The sequence below is a fragment of the Schistocerca gregaria genome, chromosome 1 (genome assembly GCF_023897955.1).
Source record: "Schistocerca gregaria isolate iqSchGreg1 chromosome 1, iqSchGreg1.2, whole genome shotgun sequence".
Lineage (NCBI taxonomy): Eukaryota > Metazoa > Arthropoda > Insecta > Orthoptera > Acrididae > Schistocerca > Schistocerca gregaria.
The window spans coordinates 43658993-43676265 of NC_064920.1; positions in this window are offsets into that span (position 1 = coordinate 43658993).

Here is a 17273-nt window from a genome sequence, read left to right on the forward strand (position 1 = left end):
GCACTTTCGTCAATGCGTGTAATGTCCCAAATAGTCTACGCGTTGCTCGTTCCCTGCAAGACCAGTAGTGGTTTCTGATGCACATCTGGAGGCATTCTGTAATCTGTGGACTATCAGAGTGTTGATGAAACACAGAAATTGCATCGGGATTGAATACAACAGTCACCATGCGCAATTTCTTCCATGGGAGTAATGTCTCAAACAGTCCACGCTTTGATCGTTCCCTTGAAGACCAGTAGTAGTTTCCGATGCACATATGGAGGCATTCTGTAATCTGTGGAGTATCAGAGTGTTGATAAAACACAGAAATTGCATCGGAATTGAATACAACAGTCACCATGCGAACTTTCCCCCATGGGAGTAATTCTCAACCAGTCTACGCTTTGATCGTTCCCTGGAAGACCAGTAGTAGTTTCCGATGCACATCTGGTGGCATTCTGTAATCTGTAGACTATCAGAGTGTTGATGAAACAAAGACATTGCATCGGGATTGAATACAACAATCACCATGCGCACTTTCCTCCATGGGAGTAATGTCTCTAACAGCCTACGCTTTGATCGTTCCCTGGAAGACCAGTAGTGGTTTCCGATGCACATCTGGTGTCATTCTGTAATCTGTGGACTATCAGAGTGTTGATGAACCACAGAAATTGCATCGGGATTGAATACAACAGTCTCCATGAGCAGTTTCCTCCATGGGAGTAATGTCTCAAACAGCCTACGCTTTGATCGTTCCCTGGAAGACCAGTAGTAGTTTCCGATGCACATCTCTAGGAATTCTGTAATCTGTACACTATCAGAGTGTTGATGAAACACAGAAATTGCATCGGGATTGAATACAACAGTCACCATGCGCACTTTCTTCAGTGGGAGTAATGTCTCAATCAGTCTACGATTTGATCGTTCCCTGGAAGACCAGTAGTAGTTTCCGATGCACATCTGGAGGCATTCTGTAATCTGTGGAGTATCAGAGTGTTGATGAAACACAGAAATTGCATCGGGATTGAATACAACAGTCACCATGCGAACTTTCCTAAATGGGATTAATTCTCAAACAGTCTCCGGTTTGATCGTTCCCTGGAAGACCAGTAGTAGTTTCCGATGCACATCTGGTGGCATTCTGTAATCTGTGGACTATCAGAGTGTTGATGAAACACAGAAATTGCATCGGGATTGAATACAACAGTCACCATGCGCACTTTCCCCCATGGGAGTAATGTCTCTATCAGTCTACGCTTCGATCGTTCCCTGGAAGACCAGTAGTAGTTTCCGATGCTCATCTGGAGGTTTTCCGTAATTTGTGGACCATCAGAGTGTTGATGAAACACAAAAATTGCATCGGGATAGAATAAAACAGTCACCATGCGAACTTTCCTCCACGGCAGTAATGTCTCAAACAGTCTACACTTTGATCGTTCCCTGGGAGACCAGTAATAGTTTCCGATGAAAATCTGGAGGCATTCTGTAATCTGTGGACTATCAGAGTGTTGTGAAACACAGAAATTGCATCGGGATTGAATACAACAGTCACCATGCGCACTTTCCTCCACGGGAGTAATGTCTCAAACAGTCTACGCTTTGATCGTTCCCTGAAAGACCAGTAGTAGTTTCCGATGCACATCTGGTAGCATTCTGTAATCTGTAGACTGTCAGAGTGTTGATGAAACACAGAAATTGCATCGGGATTGAATACAACAGTCACCATGCGCACTTTCCTCCACGGGATTAATGTCTCAAACAGTCTACGATTTGATCGTTCCCTGTAAGACCAGTCGTACTTTCCGATGCACATCTGGAGACCTTCCGTAAACTGTGGACAATCAGAGTGTTGATGAAGCACAGAAATTGCATCGGGATTGAATACAACAGTCACCATGCGCACTTTCCTCCATGGGAGTAATGTCTCAAACAGTTTACTCTTTGATCGTACCCTGGAAGACCAGTAGTAGTTTCCGATGCACATCTGGAGGCATTCTCTAATCTGTGGACTATCAGAGTGTTGACGAAACACAGACATTGCATCGGGATTGAATACAACAGTCACCATGCGCACTTTCCTCCATGGGAGTAGTGACTCTAACAGTCTACGCTTTGATCGTTCCCTGGAAGCCCAGTAGTATTTTCCGATGCACATCTGGAGGCATTCTGTAACTTTGGACTATCAGAGTGTTGATGAAACACAGAAATGGCATCGGGATTGAATACAACAGTCACCATGCTCACTTTCCTTCATGGAAGTAAAGTCTCAAACACTCTACGCTTTGATCGTTCCCTGGGAGCCCAGTAGTAGTTTCCGATGCACATCTGGAGGCATTCTGTAATCTGAGGACTATCAGAGTGTTGATGAAACACAATAATTGCATCGGGATTGAATACAGCATTCACCATGCGCACTTTCCTCCATGGGTGTAATGTCTCTAACAGTCTACGCTTTGATCGTTCCCTGGAAGACCAGTAGTACTTTCCGATGCACATCTGGATGCATTCTGTAATCTGTGGACTATCAGAGTGTTGATGAAACACAGAAATTGGATCGGGATTGAATACAACAGTCACCATGCGCCCTTTCTTCTATGGGAGTAATGTCTCAAACAGTCTACGATTTGATCGTTCCCTTTAAGACCAGTAGTAGTTTCCGATGCACATCTGGAGGCATTCTGTAATCTGTGGAGAATCAGAGTGTTGATGAAACACAGAAATTGCATCGGGATTGAATACAACAGTCACCATGCGAATTTCCTCCATGGGAGTAATTCTCAAACAGTTTCCGATTTGATCGTTCCCCGGAAGACCAGTAGTAGTTTCCAATGCACATCTGGTGGCATGCTGTAATCTGTGGACTATCAGAGTGTTGATGAAACACAGAAATTCCATCGGGATTGAATACAACAGTCACCATGCGCAACTACCTCCACGGGAGTAATGTCCCAAACCGTCTACTCTTTGATCGTTCCCCGGAAGAGCAGTAGTAGTTTCCGATGCACATCTGGTGGCATTCTGTAATCTGTAGACTGTCAGAGTGTTGATGAAACACAGAAATTGCATCGGGATTGAATACAACAGTCACCATGCGCACTTTCCTTTACGGGATTAATGTCTCAAACAGTCTACGATTTGATCGTTCCCTGTAAGACCAGTCGTACTTTCCGATGCACATCTGGAGACCTTCCGTAAACTGTGGACAATCAGAGTGTTGATGAAGCACAGAAATTGCATCGGGATTGAATACAACAGTCACCATGCGCACTTTCCTCCATGGGAGTAATGTCTCAAACAGTTTACTCTTTGATCGTACCCTGGAAGACCAGTAGTAGTTTCCGATGCACATCTGGAGGCATTCTGTAATCTGTGGACTATCAGAGTGTTGACGAAACACAGACATTGCATCGGGATTGAATACAACGGTCACCATGCGCACTTTCCTCCATGGGAGTAGTGTCTCTAACAGTCTACGCTTTGATCGTTCCCTGGAAGCCCAGTAGTACTTTCCGATGCACATCTGGAGGCATTCTGTAACTTTGGACTATCAGAGTGTTGATGAAACACAGAAATGGCATCGGGATTGAATACAACAGTCACCATGCTCACTTTCCCTCATGGAAGTAATGTCTCAAACACTCTACGCTTTGATCGTTCCCTGGGAGCCCAGTAGAAGTTTCCGATGCACATCTGGAGGCATTCTGTAATCTGAGGACTATCAGAGTGTTGATGAAACACAATAATTGCATCGGGATTGAATACAGCATTCACCATGCGCACTTTCCTCCATGGGTGTAATGTCTCTAACAGTCTACGCTTTGATCGTTCCCTGGAAGACCAGTAGTACTTTCCGATGCACATCTGGATGCATTCTGTAATCTGTGGACTATCAGAGTGTTGATGAAACACAGAAATTGGATCGGGATTGAATACAACAGTCACCATGCGCCCTTTCTTCTATGGCAGTAATGTCTCAAACAGTCTACGATTTGATCGTTCCCTTTAAGACCAGTAGTAGTTTCCGATGCACATCTGGAGGCATTCTGTAATCTGTGGAGAATCAGAGTGTTGATGAAACACAGAAATTGCATCGGGATTGAATACAACAGTCACCATGCGAATTTCCTCCATGGGAGTAATTCTCAAACAGTTTCCGATTTGATCGTTCCCCGGAAGACCAGTAGTAGTTTCCAATGCACATCTGGTGGCATGCTGTAATCTGTGGACTATCAGAGTGTTGATGAAACACAGAAATTCCATCGGGATTGAATACAACAGTCACCATGCGCAACTACCTCCACGGGAGTAATGTCCCAAACCGTCTACTCTTTGATCGTTCCCCGGAAGAGCAGTAGTAGTTTCCGATGCACATCTGGTGGCATTCTGTAATCTGTGGACTATCAGAGTGTTGATGAAACACAGAAATTGCATCGGGATTGAATACAACAGTCACCATGCGCACTTTCCTCCATGGGAGTAATGTCTCAAACAGTCAACGCTTTGATCGTTCCCTGAAAGACCAGTAGTAGTTTCCGATGCACATCTGGTGGCATTCCGTAATCTCTAGACTGTCAGAGTGTTGATGAAACACAGAAATTGCATCGGGATTGAATACAACAGTCACCATGCGCACTTTCCTCCATGGGAGTAATGACTCTAACAGCCTACGCTTTGATCGTTCCCTGGAAGACCAGTAGTAGTTACAGATGCACATCTGGATGCTTTCTGTAATCTGTGGACTATCAGAGTGTTGATGAAACACAGATATGGCATCGGGATTGAATACAACAGTCACCATGCGGACTTCCCTCCATGGGAGTAATGTCTCTAGCAGTCTACGCTTTGATCGTTCCCTGGAAGACCAGTAGTACTTTCCGATCCACATCTGGAGGCATACTGTAATCTGTGGACTATCAGAGTGTTGATGAAACACAGAAATTGCATCGGGATTGAATACAACATTCACCATGCTCACTTTCCGTCATGGGAGTAATGTCTCAAACACTCTACGCTTTGATCGTTCCCTGGAAGGCCAGTAGTAGTTTCCGATGCACATCTGGAGGCTTTCTGTAATCTATGGACTATCAGATTGTTGATGAAACACAGAAATTGCATCGGGATTGAATACAACAGTCACCATGCGCACATTCCTCCACGGCAGTAATGTCTCAAACAGTCTACGTTTTGATCGTTCCCCGAAAGACCAGTAGTAGTTTCCGATGCACATCTGGTGGCCATCTGTAATCTGTAGACTGTCAGAGTGTTGATGAAACAAAGAAATTGCATCCGGATTGAATACAACAGTCACCATGAGCACTTTCCTCCATGGGAGTAATGTCTCTAAGAGTCTACGCTTTGATCGTTCCCTGGAAGACCAGTAGTAGTTTCCGATGCACATCTGGATGCTTTCTGTAATCTATGGACTATCAGATTGTTGATGAAACACAGAAATTGCATCGGGATTGAATACAACAGTCACCATGCGCACTTTCCTTCATGAGAATAATGTCTCAAACAGGCTACGCTTTGATCGTACCCAGGAAGACCAGTAGTAGTTTCCGATGCACATCTGAAAGCATTCTGTAATCTATGGACTATCACAGTGTTGATGAAACACAGAAATTGCATCGGGATTGAATTCAACAGTCACCATGCGCACAATTCTCCATGGGAGTAATGTCTCTAACAGTCTACGCTTTGATCGTTCCCAGGAAGACCAGTAGTAGTTTCCGATGCACATCTGGTGGCATTCTGTAATCTGTGGACTATCAGAGTGTTGATGAAACACAAAAATTGCATCGGGATTTAATAAAAATGTCATCATGCGCACTTTCGTCCATGGGAGTAATGTCCCAAATAGTCTACGTGGTGATCGTTCCCTGGAAGACCAGTAGTGGTTTCCGATGCACATCTGGAGGCATTCTGTAATCAGTGGACTATCAGAGTGTTGATGAAACACAGAAATTGCATCGGGATTAAATACAACAGTCACCATGCGAACTTTCCCCCATGGGAGTAATGTCTCAAAGAGTTTACGATTTGATCGTTCCCTGGAAGACCAGTAGTAATTTCCGATGCACATCTGGTGTCATTCTGTAATCTGTTGACTATCAGAGTGTTGATGAAACACAGAAATTACATCGGGATTGAATACAACAGTAACCATGAGTACTTTCCCCCATGGGAGTAATGTCTCAAACAGTCTACGCTTTGATCGTTCCCTGGAAGACCAGTAGTGGTTTCCGATGCACATCTGAAAGCATTCAGTAATCTGTGGACTATCAGAGTGTTGATGAAACACAGAAATTGCATCGGGATTGAATACAACAGTCACGATGCTCACTTCCCTTCATGGGAGTAATGTCTCAAACACTCTACGCTTTGATCGTTCCCTGGAAGACCAGTAGTGGTTTCCGGTGCACATCTGTAGGCAATCTGAAATCTGTTGACTATCAGAGTGTTGATGAAACACAAAAATTGCATCGAGATTGAATACATCAGTCACCATGCGCACTTTCTTCCATGGGAGTAATGTCTCAAACAGTCTACGCTTTGATCGTTCCCTTGAACACCAGTAGTAGTTACCGATGCACATCTGGAGGCATTCTGTAATCTGTGGAGTATCAGAGTGTTGATGAAACACAGAAATTGCATCGGGATTGAATACAACAGTCTCCATGCGCAGTTACCTCCATGGGAGTAATGTCTCAAACAGTCTACGCTTTGATCGTTCCCTGGAAGACCAGTAGTAGTTTCCGATGCACATCTGGTGGCATTCTGTAATCTGTAGACTATCAGAGTGTTGATGAAACAAAGATATTGCATCGTTATTGAATACAACAGTCACCATGCGCACTTTCCTCCATGGGAGTAATATCTCTAACAGCCTACGCTTTGATCGTTCCCTGGAAGACCAGTAGTAGTTTCCGATGCACATCTGGTGGCATTCTGTAATCTGTGGACTATCAGAGTGTTGATGAAACACAGAAATTCATCGGGATTGAATACAACAGTCACCATGCAAACTCTCCCCCATGGGAGTAATGTCTCAAACAGTCTACGCTTTGATCGTTCCCTGGAAGACCAGTAGTGGTTTCCGATGCACATCTGAAAGCATTCTGTAATCTGTGGACTATCAGAGTGTTGATGAAACACAGAAATTGCATCGGGATTGAATACAACAGTCACGATGCTCACTTCCCTTCATGGGAATAATGTCTCAAACACTCTACGCTTTGATCGTTCCCTGGAAGACCAGTAGTGGTTTCCGGTGCACATCTGTAGGCAATCTGAAATCTGTTGACTATCAGAGTGTTGATGAAACACAAAAATTGCATCGGGATTGAATACATCAGTCACCATGCGCACTTTCTTCCATGGGAGTAATGTCTCAAACAGTCTACGCTTTGATCGTTCCCTTGAAGACCAGTAGTAGTTACCGATGCACATCTGGAGGCATTCTGTAATCTGTGGAGTATCAGAGTGTTGAAAAAACACAGAAATTGCATCGGGATTGAATACAACAGTCACCATGCGAACTTTCCCACATGGGAGTAATTCTCAACCAGTCTACCCTTTGATCGTTCCCTGGAAGACCAGTAGTGGTTTCCGATGCACATCTGGTGTCATTCTGTAATCTGTGGACTATCAGAGTGTTGATGAAACACAGAAATTGCATCGGGATTGAATACAACAGTCACCATGCGCATTTTCCTCCACGGGAGTAATGTCTCATACAGACTACGCTTAGATCGTTCCCCGGAACACCAGTAGTAGTTTCCGATGCACATCTGGTGATATTCTGTAATCTGTGGACTATCAGAGTGTTGATGAAACACAGAAATTGCATCGGGATTGAATACAACAGTCACCATGCGCACTTTCCTCCATGGGAGTAATGTCTCTAACAGTCTACGCTTTGATCGTTCCCTGGAAGACCAGTAGTGGTTTCCGATGCACATCTGAAAGTATTCTGTAATCTGTGGCTATCAGAGTATTGATGAAACATAGAAATTGCATCGGGATTGAATACAACAGTCACCATGCGCACTTTCCTCCATGGCAGTAATGTCTCAAACAGTCTACGCTTTGATCGTTCACTGGAAGACCAGTAGTAGTTTCCGATGCACATCTGGTGGCATTCTGTAATCTGTGGACTATCAGACTGTTGATGAAACACAGAAATTGCATCGAGATTGAATACAACAGTCACAACGCGCACTTTCCTCCATGGGAGTAATGTCTCTAACAATCTACGCTTTGATCGTTCCCTGGAAGACCAGTAGTAGTTTCAGATGAATATCTGTAGGCTTTCCGTAATTTGTGGACTATCAGAGTGTTGATGAAACACAGAAATTGCATCGGGATTTAATACAACTGTCATCATGCGCACTTTCGTCAATGCGTGTAATGTCCCAAATAGTCTACGCGTTGCTCGTTCCCTGCAAGACCAGTAGTGGTTTCTGATGCACATCTGGAGGCATTCTGTAATCTGTGGACTATCAGAGTGTTGATGAAACACAGAAATTGCATCGGGATTGAATACAACAGTCACCATGCGCACTTTCTTCCATGGGAGTAATGTCTCAAACAGTCCACGCTTTGATCGTTCCCTTGAAGACCAGTAGTAGTTTCCGATGCACATATGGAGGCACTCTGTAATCTGTGGAGTATGAGAGTGTTGATAAAACACAGAAATTGCATCGGAATTGAATACAACAGTCACCATGCGAACTTTCCCCCATGGGAGTAATTCTCAACCAGTCTACGCTTTGATCGTTCCCTGGAAGACCAGTAGTAGTTTCCGATGCCCATCTGGTGTCATTCTGTAATCTGTGGACTATCAGAGTGTTGATGAAACACAGAAATTGCATCGGGATTGAATACAACAGTCACGATGCGCACTTTCCTCCATGGGAGTAATGTTTCAAAGACCTTACGTTTTGATCGTTCCCTGGAAGACCAGTAGTAGTTTCCGATGCACATCTGGAGGAATTCTGTAATCTGTGGACTATCAGAGTGATGATGAAACACATAAATTGCATCGGGATTGAATATATCAGTCACCATGCGCACTTTCCTCCATGGTAGTAATGTCTCAAACAGTCTACGCTTTGATCGTTCCCTGGAAGACTCGTAGTAGTTTCCGATGCACATCTGGTGGCATTCTGTAATCTGTGGACTATCAGAGTGTTGATGAAACACAGAAATTGCATTGGGATTGAATACAACAGTCACCATCCGCACTTTCCTCCATGGGAGTAATGTCTAAAACAGTCTACGGTTTCATCGTTCCCTGGAAGACTAATAGTAGTTTCCGATCCACATCTCGTGGCATTCTGTAACCAATGGACTATCAGAGTGTTGATGAAACACAGAAATTGCATCGGGATTGAATACAACAGTCACCATGCGCACTTTCCTCCATGGGAGTAATGTCTCTAACAGTCTACGCTTTGATCGTTCCCTGGAAGACCAGTAGTATTTTCCGATGCACATCTGGAGGCTTTTCGTAATTTGTGGAATATCAGAGTGTTGATGAAAAACAGAAATTGCATTGGCATTGAATACAACAGTCACCATGCGCACTTTCCTCCATGGGAGTAATGTCTCAAACAGTCTACGCTTTGATCGTTCCCTGGAAGACCAGTAGTGGTTTCCGATGCATATCTGAAAGCATTCTGTAATCTGTGGACTATCAGAGTGTTGATGAAACACAGAAATTGCATCGGGATTGAATACAAAAGTCACCATGCGCACTTTCCTCCATGGGAGTAATGTCTCTAACAGCCTACGTTTTGAGCGTTCCCTGGAAGACCAGTAGTAGTTTCCGATGCACAACTGGATGCTTTCTGTAATCTGTGGACTATCAGAGTGTTGATGAAACACAGAAATTACATGGGGATTGAATACAACATTCACCATGAGTACTTTCCTCCATGGGGGTAATGTCTCTAAGAGTCTACGCTTTCAACGTTCCCTGGAACACCAGGAGCAGTTTCCGATGCACATCTGGATGCTTTCTGTATTCTGTGGACTATCAGAGTGTTGGTGAAACACAGAAATTGCATCGGGATTGAATACAACAGTCACCATGCGAACTTTCCCCAATGGGAGTAATTCTCAACCAGTCCTCGCTTTGATCGTTCCCTGGAAGACCAGTAGTAGTTTCCGATGCCCATCTGGTGTCATTCTGTAATCTGTGGACTATCAGAGTGTTGATGAAACACAGAAATTGCATCGGGATTGAATACAACAGTCACCATGCGCACTTTCCTCCATGGGAGTAATGTCTCTAACAGTCGACGCTTTGATCGTTCCCTGGAAGACCAGTAGTAGTTTCCGATGCACATCTGGAGGCTTTTCGTAATTTGTGGAATATCAGAGTGTTGATGAAACACAGAAATTGCATTGGGATTGAATACAACAGTCACCATGCGCACTTTCCTCCATGGGAGTAATGTCTCAAACAGTCTACGCTTTGATCGTTCCCTGGAAGACCAGTAGTGGTTTCCCATGCACATCTGAAAGCATTCTGCAATCTGTGGACTATCAGAGTGTTGATGAAACACAGAAATTGCATCGGGGTTGAATACAACAGTCACCATCCGCACTTTCCTCCATGGGAGTAATGTCTGAAACAGTCTACGCTTTGATCGATCCCTGGAAGACCAGTAGTAGTTTCTGTTGCACATCTGGTGGCATTCTGTAATCTGTGGACTATCAGAGTGTTGATGAAACACAGAAAATGCATCGGGATTGAATACAACAGTCACCATGCGCACATTCCTCCATAAAAGTAATGTCTCAAACAGTCTACGCTTTGATCGTTCCCTGGAAGACCGGTAGTAGTTTCCGATGCACGTCTGGAGGCTTCCTGTAATCTGTGGACTATCAGAGTGTTGATGAATCACAGAAATTGCATCGGGATTGAACACAACAGTCACCATGCGCACATTCCTATATGGGAGTAATGTTTCAAACAGTCTACGCTTTGATCGTCCCCTGGAAGACCAGTAGAAGTTTCCGATGCACATCTGGTGAAATTCTGCAATCTGTGGAGTATCAGAGTATTGATGAAACTAAGAAATTTCATCGGGATTGAATACAACAGTCACCATGCGCACTTTCCTCCATGGGAGTAATGTCTCTAACAGTCTACGCTTTGATCGTTCCCTGGAAGACCAGTAGTGGTTTCCGATGCATATCTGAAAGCATTCTGTAATCTGTGGACTATCAGAGTGTTGATGAAACACAGAAATTGCATCGGGATTGAATACAAAAGTCACCATGCGCACTTTCCTCCATGGGAGTAATGTCTCTAACACCCTACGTTTTGAGCGTTCCCTGGAAGACCAGTAGTAGATTCCGATGCACAACTGGATGCTTTCTGTAATCTGTGGACTATCAGAGTGTTGATGAAACACAGAAATTACATGGGGATTGAATACAACATTCACCATGAGTACTTTCCTCCATGGGGGTAATGTCTCTAAGAGTCTACGCTTTCAACGTTCCCTGGAACACCAGTAGCAGTTTCCGATGCACATCTGGATGCTTTCTGTATTCTGTGGACTATCAGAGTGTTGGTGAAACACAGAAATTGCATCGGGATTGAATACAAAAGTCACCATGCGCACTTTCCTCCACGGGAGTAATGTCTCAAACAGTCTACGCTTTGATCGTTCCCTGGAAGACCAGTAGTAGTTTCCGATGAACATCTGGAGGCATTCTGTAATCTGTGGACTATCAGAGTGTTGATGAAACGAAGAAATTGCATCGGGATTGAATACAACAGTAACCATGCGCACTTTCTTCCATGGGAGTAATGTCTCAAACAGTCAACGATTTGATCGTTCCCTGGAAGACCAGTAGTATTTTCCAATGCACATCTCTAGGCATTCTGTAATCTGTACACTATCAGAGTGTTGATGAAACACAGAAATTGCATCGGGATTGAATACAACAGTCTCCATGCGCACTTTCTTCCATGGGAGTAATGTCTCAAACAGTCTACGCTTTGATCGTTCCTTTGAAGACCAGTAGTAGTTTCCGATGAACATCTGGAGGCATTCTGTAATCTGTGGAGTATCAGAGTGTTGATAAAACCCAGAAATTGCATCGGGATTGAATACAACAGTCACCATGCGAACTTTCCCCCATGGGAGTAATTCTCAACCAGTCTACGCTTTGATCGTTCCCTGGAAGACCAGTAGTAGTTTCCGATGCACATCTGGTGTCATTCTGTAATCTGTGGACTATCAGAGTGTTGATGAAACACAGAAATTGCATCGGGATTGAATACAACAGTCACCATGCGCACTTTCCTCCATGGGAGTAATGTCTCTAACAGTCTACGCTTTGATCGTTCCCTGGAAGACCAGTAGTAGTTTCCGATGCACATCTGGAGGCTTTTCGTAATTTGTGGAATATCAGAGTGTTGATGAAACACAGAAATTGCATCGGGATTGAATACAAAAGTCACCATGCGCACTTTCCTCCACGGGAGTAATGTCTCAAACAGTCTACGCTTTGATCGTTCCCTGGAAGACCAGTAGTAGTTTCCGATGAACATCTGGAGGCATTCTGTAATCTGTGGACTATCAGAGTGTTGATGAAACACAGAAATTGCATCGGGATTGAATACAACATTCACCATGAGTACTTTCCTCCATGGGGGTAATGTCTCTAAGAGTCTACGCTTTGATCGTTCCCTGGAAGACCAGTAGTAGTTTCCGATGCACATCTGGATGCTTTCTGTAATCTGTGGACTATCAGAGTGTTGATGAAACACAGAAATTGCATCGGGATTGAATACAACAGTCTCCATGCGCAGTTTCCTCCATTGGAGTAATGTCTCAAACAGTCTACGCTTTGATCGTTCCCTGGAAGACCAGTAGTAGTTTCCGATGCACATCTGGTGGCATTCTGTAATCTGTAGACTATCAGAGTGTTGATGAAACAAAGATATTGCATCGGGATTGAATACAACAATCACCATGCGCACTTTCCTCCATGGGAGTAATGTCTCTAACAGCCTACGCTTTGATCGTTCCCTGGAAGACCAGTAGTAGTTTCCGATGCACATCTGGATGCTTTCTGTAATCTGTGGACTATCAGAGTGTTGATGAAACACAGAAATTGCATCGGGATTGAATACAACAGTCACCATGCGCACTTTCTTCCACGGGAGTAATGTCTCAAACAGTCTACGCTTAGATCGTTCCCCGGAACACCAGTAGTAGTTTCCGATGCACATCTGGTGGCATTCTGTAATCTGTGGACTATCAGAGTGTTGATGAAACACAGAAATTGCATCGGGATTGAATACAACAGTCACCATGCGCACTTTCCTCCATGGGAGTAATGTCTCTAACAGTCGACGTTTTGATCGTTCCCTGGAAGACCAGTAGTAGTTTCCGATGCACATCTGGAGGCTTTTCGTAATTTGTGGAATATCAGAGTGTTGATGAAACACAGAAATTGCATTGGGATTGAATACAATAGTCACCATGCGCACTTTCCTCCATGGGAGTAATGTCTCAAACAGTCTACGCTTTGATCGTTCCCTGGAAGACCAGTAGTGGTTTCCCATGCACATCTGAAAGCATTCTGCAGTCTGTGGACTATCAGAGTGTTGATGAAATACAGAAATTGCATCGGGGTTGAATACAACAGTCACCATCCGCACTTTCCTCCATGGGAGTAATGTCTGAAACAGTCTACGCTTTGATCGTTCCCTGGAAGACCAGTAGTAGTTTCTGATGCACATCTGGTGGCATTCTGTAATCTGTGGACTATCAGAGTGTTGATGAAACACAGAAAATGCATCGGGATTGAATACAACAGTCACCATGCGCACATTCCTCCATAAAAGTAATGTCTCAAACAGTCTACGCTTTGATCGTTCCCTGGAAGACCAGTAGTAGTTTCCGATGCACGTCTGGAGGCTTCCTGTAATCTGTGGACTATCAGAGTGTTGATGAATCACAGAAATTGCATCGGGATTGAACACAACAGTACCATGCGCACTTTCCTATATGGGAGTAATGTTTCAAACAGTCTACGCTTTGATCGTCCCCTGGAAGACCAGTAGAAGTTTCCGATGCACATCTGGTGAAATTCTGCAATCTTTGGAGTATCAGAGTATTGATGAAACTAAGAAATTTCATCGGGATTGAATACAACAGTCACCATGCGCACTTTCCTCCATGGGAGTAATGTCTCTAACAGTCTACGCTTTGATCGTTCCCTGGAAGACTAGTAGTAGATTCCGTTGCACATCTGGAGGCTTTCCCTAATTTGTGGACTATCAGAGTGTTGATGAAACACAGAAATAGCATCGGGATTGAATACGACAGTCACCATGCGCATTTTCCTCCATGGAAGTAATGTCTCAAAGAGTTTACGCTCTGATCGTTCCCTGGAAGACCAGTAGTAGTTTCCGATGCACATCTGGAGGCATTCTGTAATCTGTGGACTATCAGAGTGTTGATGAAACACAGAAATTGCATCGGGATTGAATACAACAGTCACCATGCGCACTTTCGTCCATGGGAGTAATGTCCCAAATACTATACGCGTTGATCGTTCCCTGGAAGACCAGTAGTGGTTTCCGATGCACATCTGGTGGCATTCTGTAATCTGTGGACTATCAGAGTGTTGATGAAACAAAGAAATTGCATCGGGATTGAATACAACAGTCACCATGCGTACTTTCCCCCATGGGAGTAATTCTCAACCAGTCTCCGCTTTGATCGTTCCCTGGAAGACCAGTAGTAGTTTCCGATGCACATCTGGTGTCATTCTGTAATCTGTGGACTATCAGAGTGTTGATGAAACACAGAAATTGCATCGGGATTGAATACAACAGTAACCATGCGCACTTTCTTCCATGGGAGTAATGTCTCAAACAGTCAACGATTTGATCGTTCCCTGGAAGACCAGTAGCAGTTTCCAATGCACATCTCTAGGCAGTCTGTAATCTGTACACTATCAGAGTGTTGATGAAACACAGAAATTGCATCGGGATTGAATACAACAGTCACCATGCGCACTTTCCTCCACGGGAGTAATGTCTCAAACAGTCTACGCTTAGATCGTTCCCCGGAACACCAGTAGTAGTTTCCGATGCACATCTTGTGGCATTCTGTAATCTGTCTATTATCAGAGTGTTGATGAAACAAAGAAATTGCATCGGGATTGAATACAACAGTCACCATGCGCACTTTCCTCCATGGGAGTAATGTCTCTAACAGTCTACGCTTTGATCGTTCCCTGGAAGACCAGTAGTAGTTTCCGATGCACATCTGGAGGCTTTTCGTAATTTGTGGAATATCAGAGTGTTGATGAAACACAGAAATTGCATCGGGATTGAATACAAAAGTCACCATGCGCACTTTCCTCCACGGGAGTAATGTCTCAAACAGTCTACGCTTTGATCGTTCCCTGGAAGACCAGTAGTAGTTTCCGATGAACATCTGGAGGCATTCTGTAATCTGTGGACTATCAGAGTGTTGATGAAACACAGAAATTGCATCGGGATTGAATACAACATTCACCATGAGTACTTTCCTCCATGGGGGTAATGTCTCTAAGAGTCTACGCTTTGATCGTTCCCTGGAAGACCAGTAGTAGTTTCCGATGCACATCTGAATGCTTTCTGTAATCTGTGGACTATCAGAGTGTTGATGAAACACAGAAATTGCATCGGGATTGAATACAACAGTCTCCATGCGCAGTTTCCTCCATTGGAGTAATGTCTCAAACATTCTACGCTTTGATCGTTCCCTGGAAGACCAGTAGTAGTTTCCGATGCACATCTGGATGCTTTCTGTAATCTGTGGACTATCAGAGTGTTGATGAAACACAGATATAGCATCGGGATTGAATACAACAGTCTCCATGAGCAGTTTCCTTCATGGGAGAAATGTATCTAACAGTCTACGCTTTGATCGTTCCCTGGAAGACCAGTAGTAGTTTCCGATGCACATCTGGAGGCATTCTGTAATCTGTGGACTATCAGAGTGTTGGTGAAACACAGAAATTGCATCGGGATTGAATACAACAGTCACCATGCGCAGTTTATCCATGGGAGTAATGTCTCAAAGAGTTTACGCTTTGATCGTTCCCTGGAAGACCAGTAGTAATTTCCGATGCACATCTGGAGGCATTCTGTAATCTGTGGACTATCAGAGTGTTGATGAAACACAGAAATTGCATCGGGATTGAATACAACAGTCACCATGCGCACATTCCTCCATAAAAGTAATGTCTCAAAAAGTCTACGCTTTGATCGTTCCCTGGAAGACCAGTAGTAGTTTCCGATGCACATCTGGAGGCATTCTGTAATCTGTGGACTATCAGAGTGTTGATGAAACACAGAAATTGCATCGGGATTGAACACAACAGTCACCATGCGCACTTTCCTCCATGGGAGTAATGTTTCAAACAGTCTACGCTTTGATAGTCCCCTGGAAGACCAGTAGTAGTTTCCGATGAACATCTGGTGAAATTCTGCAATCTGTGGAGTATCAGAGTGTTGATGAAACTAAGAAATTTCATCGGGATTGAATACAACAGTCACCATGCGCACTTTCCTCCATGGGAGTAACCCTGAAACAGACTACGCTTTAATCGTTCCCTGGAAGACCAGTAGTAGTTTCCGATGCACATCTGGCGGCATTCTGTAATCTGTGGACTATCAGAGTGTTGATTAAACACAGATAATGCATCGGGATTGAATACAACAGTCACAATGCGCACTTTCCTCCATGGGAGTAATGTCTCTAACAGTTTACGCTTTGATCGTTCCCTGGAAGACCAGTAGTAGTTTCCGATGCACATTTGGAGGCTTTCCCTAATTTGTGGACTATCAGAGTGTTGATGAAACACAGAAATTGCAACGGGATTGAATACAACATTCACCATGCGCACTTTCCTCCATGGGAGTAATGTCTCATACGGTCTATGCTTTGATCGTTCCCTGGAAGACCAGTAGTAGTTACCGATGCACATCTAGAGGCATTCTGTTATCTGTGGACTAACAGAGTGTTGATGAAACACAGAAATTGCATCGGGATTGAATACAACAGTCACCATGCGCACTTTCCTCCATGGCAGTAATGTCCCAAATAGTATACGCGTTGATCGTTCCCTGGAAGACCAGTAGTAGTTTCCGATGCACATCTGGTGTCATTCTGTAATCTGTGGACTATCAGAGTGTTGATGAAACACAGAAATTGCATCGGGATTGAATACAACAGTCACCATGCGCATTTTCGTCCATGGGAGTA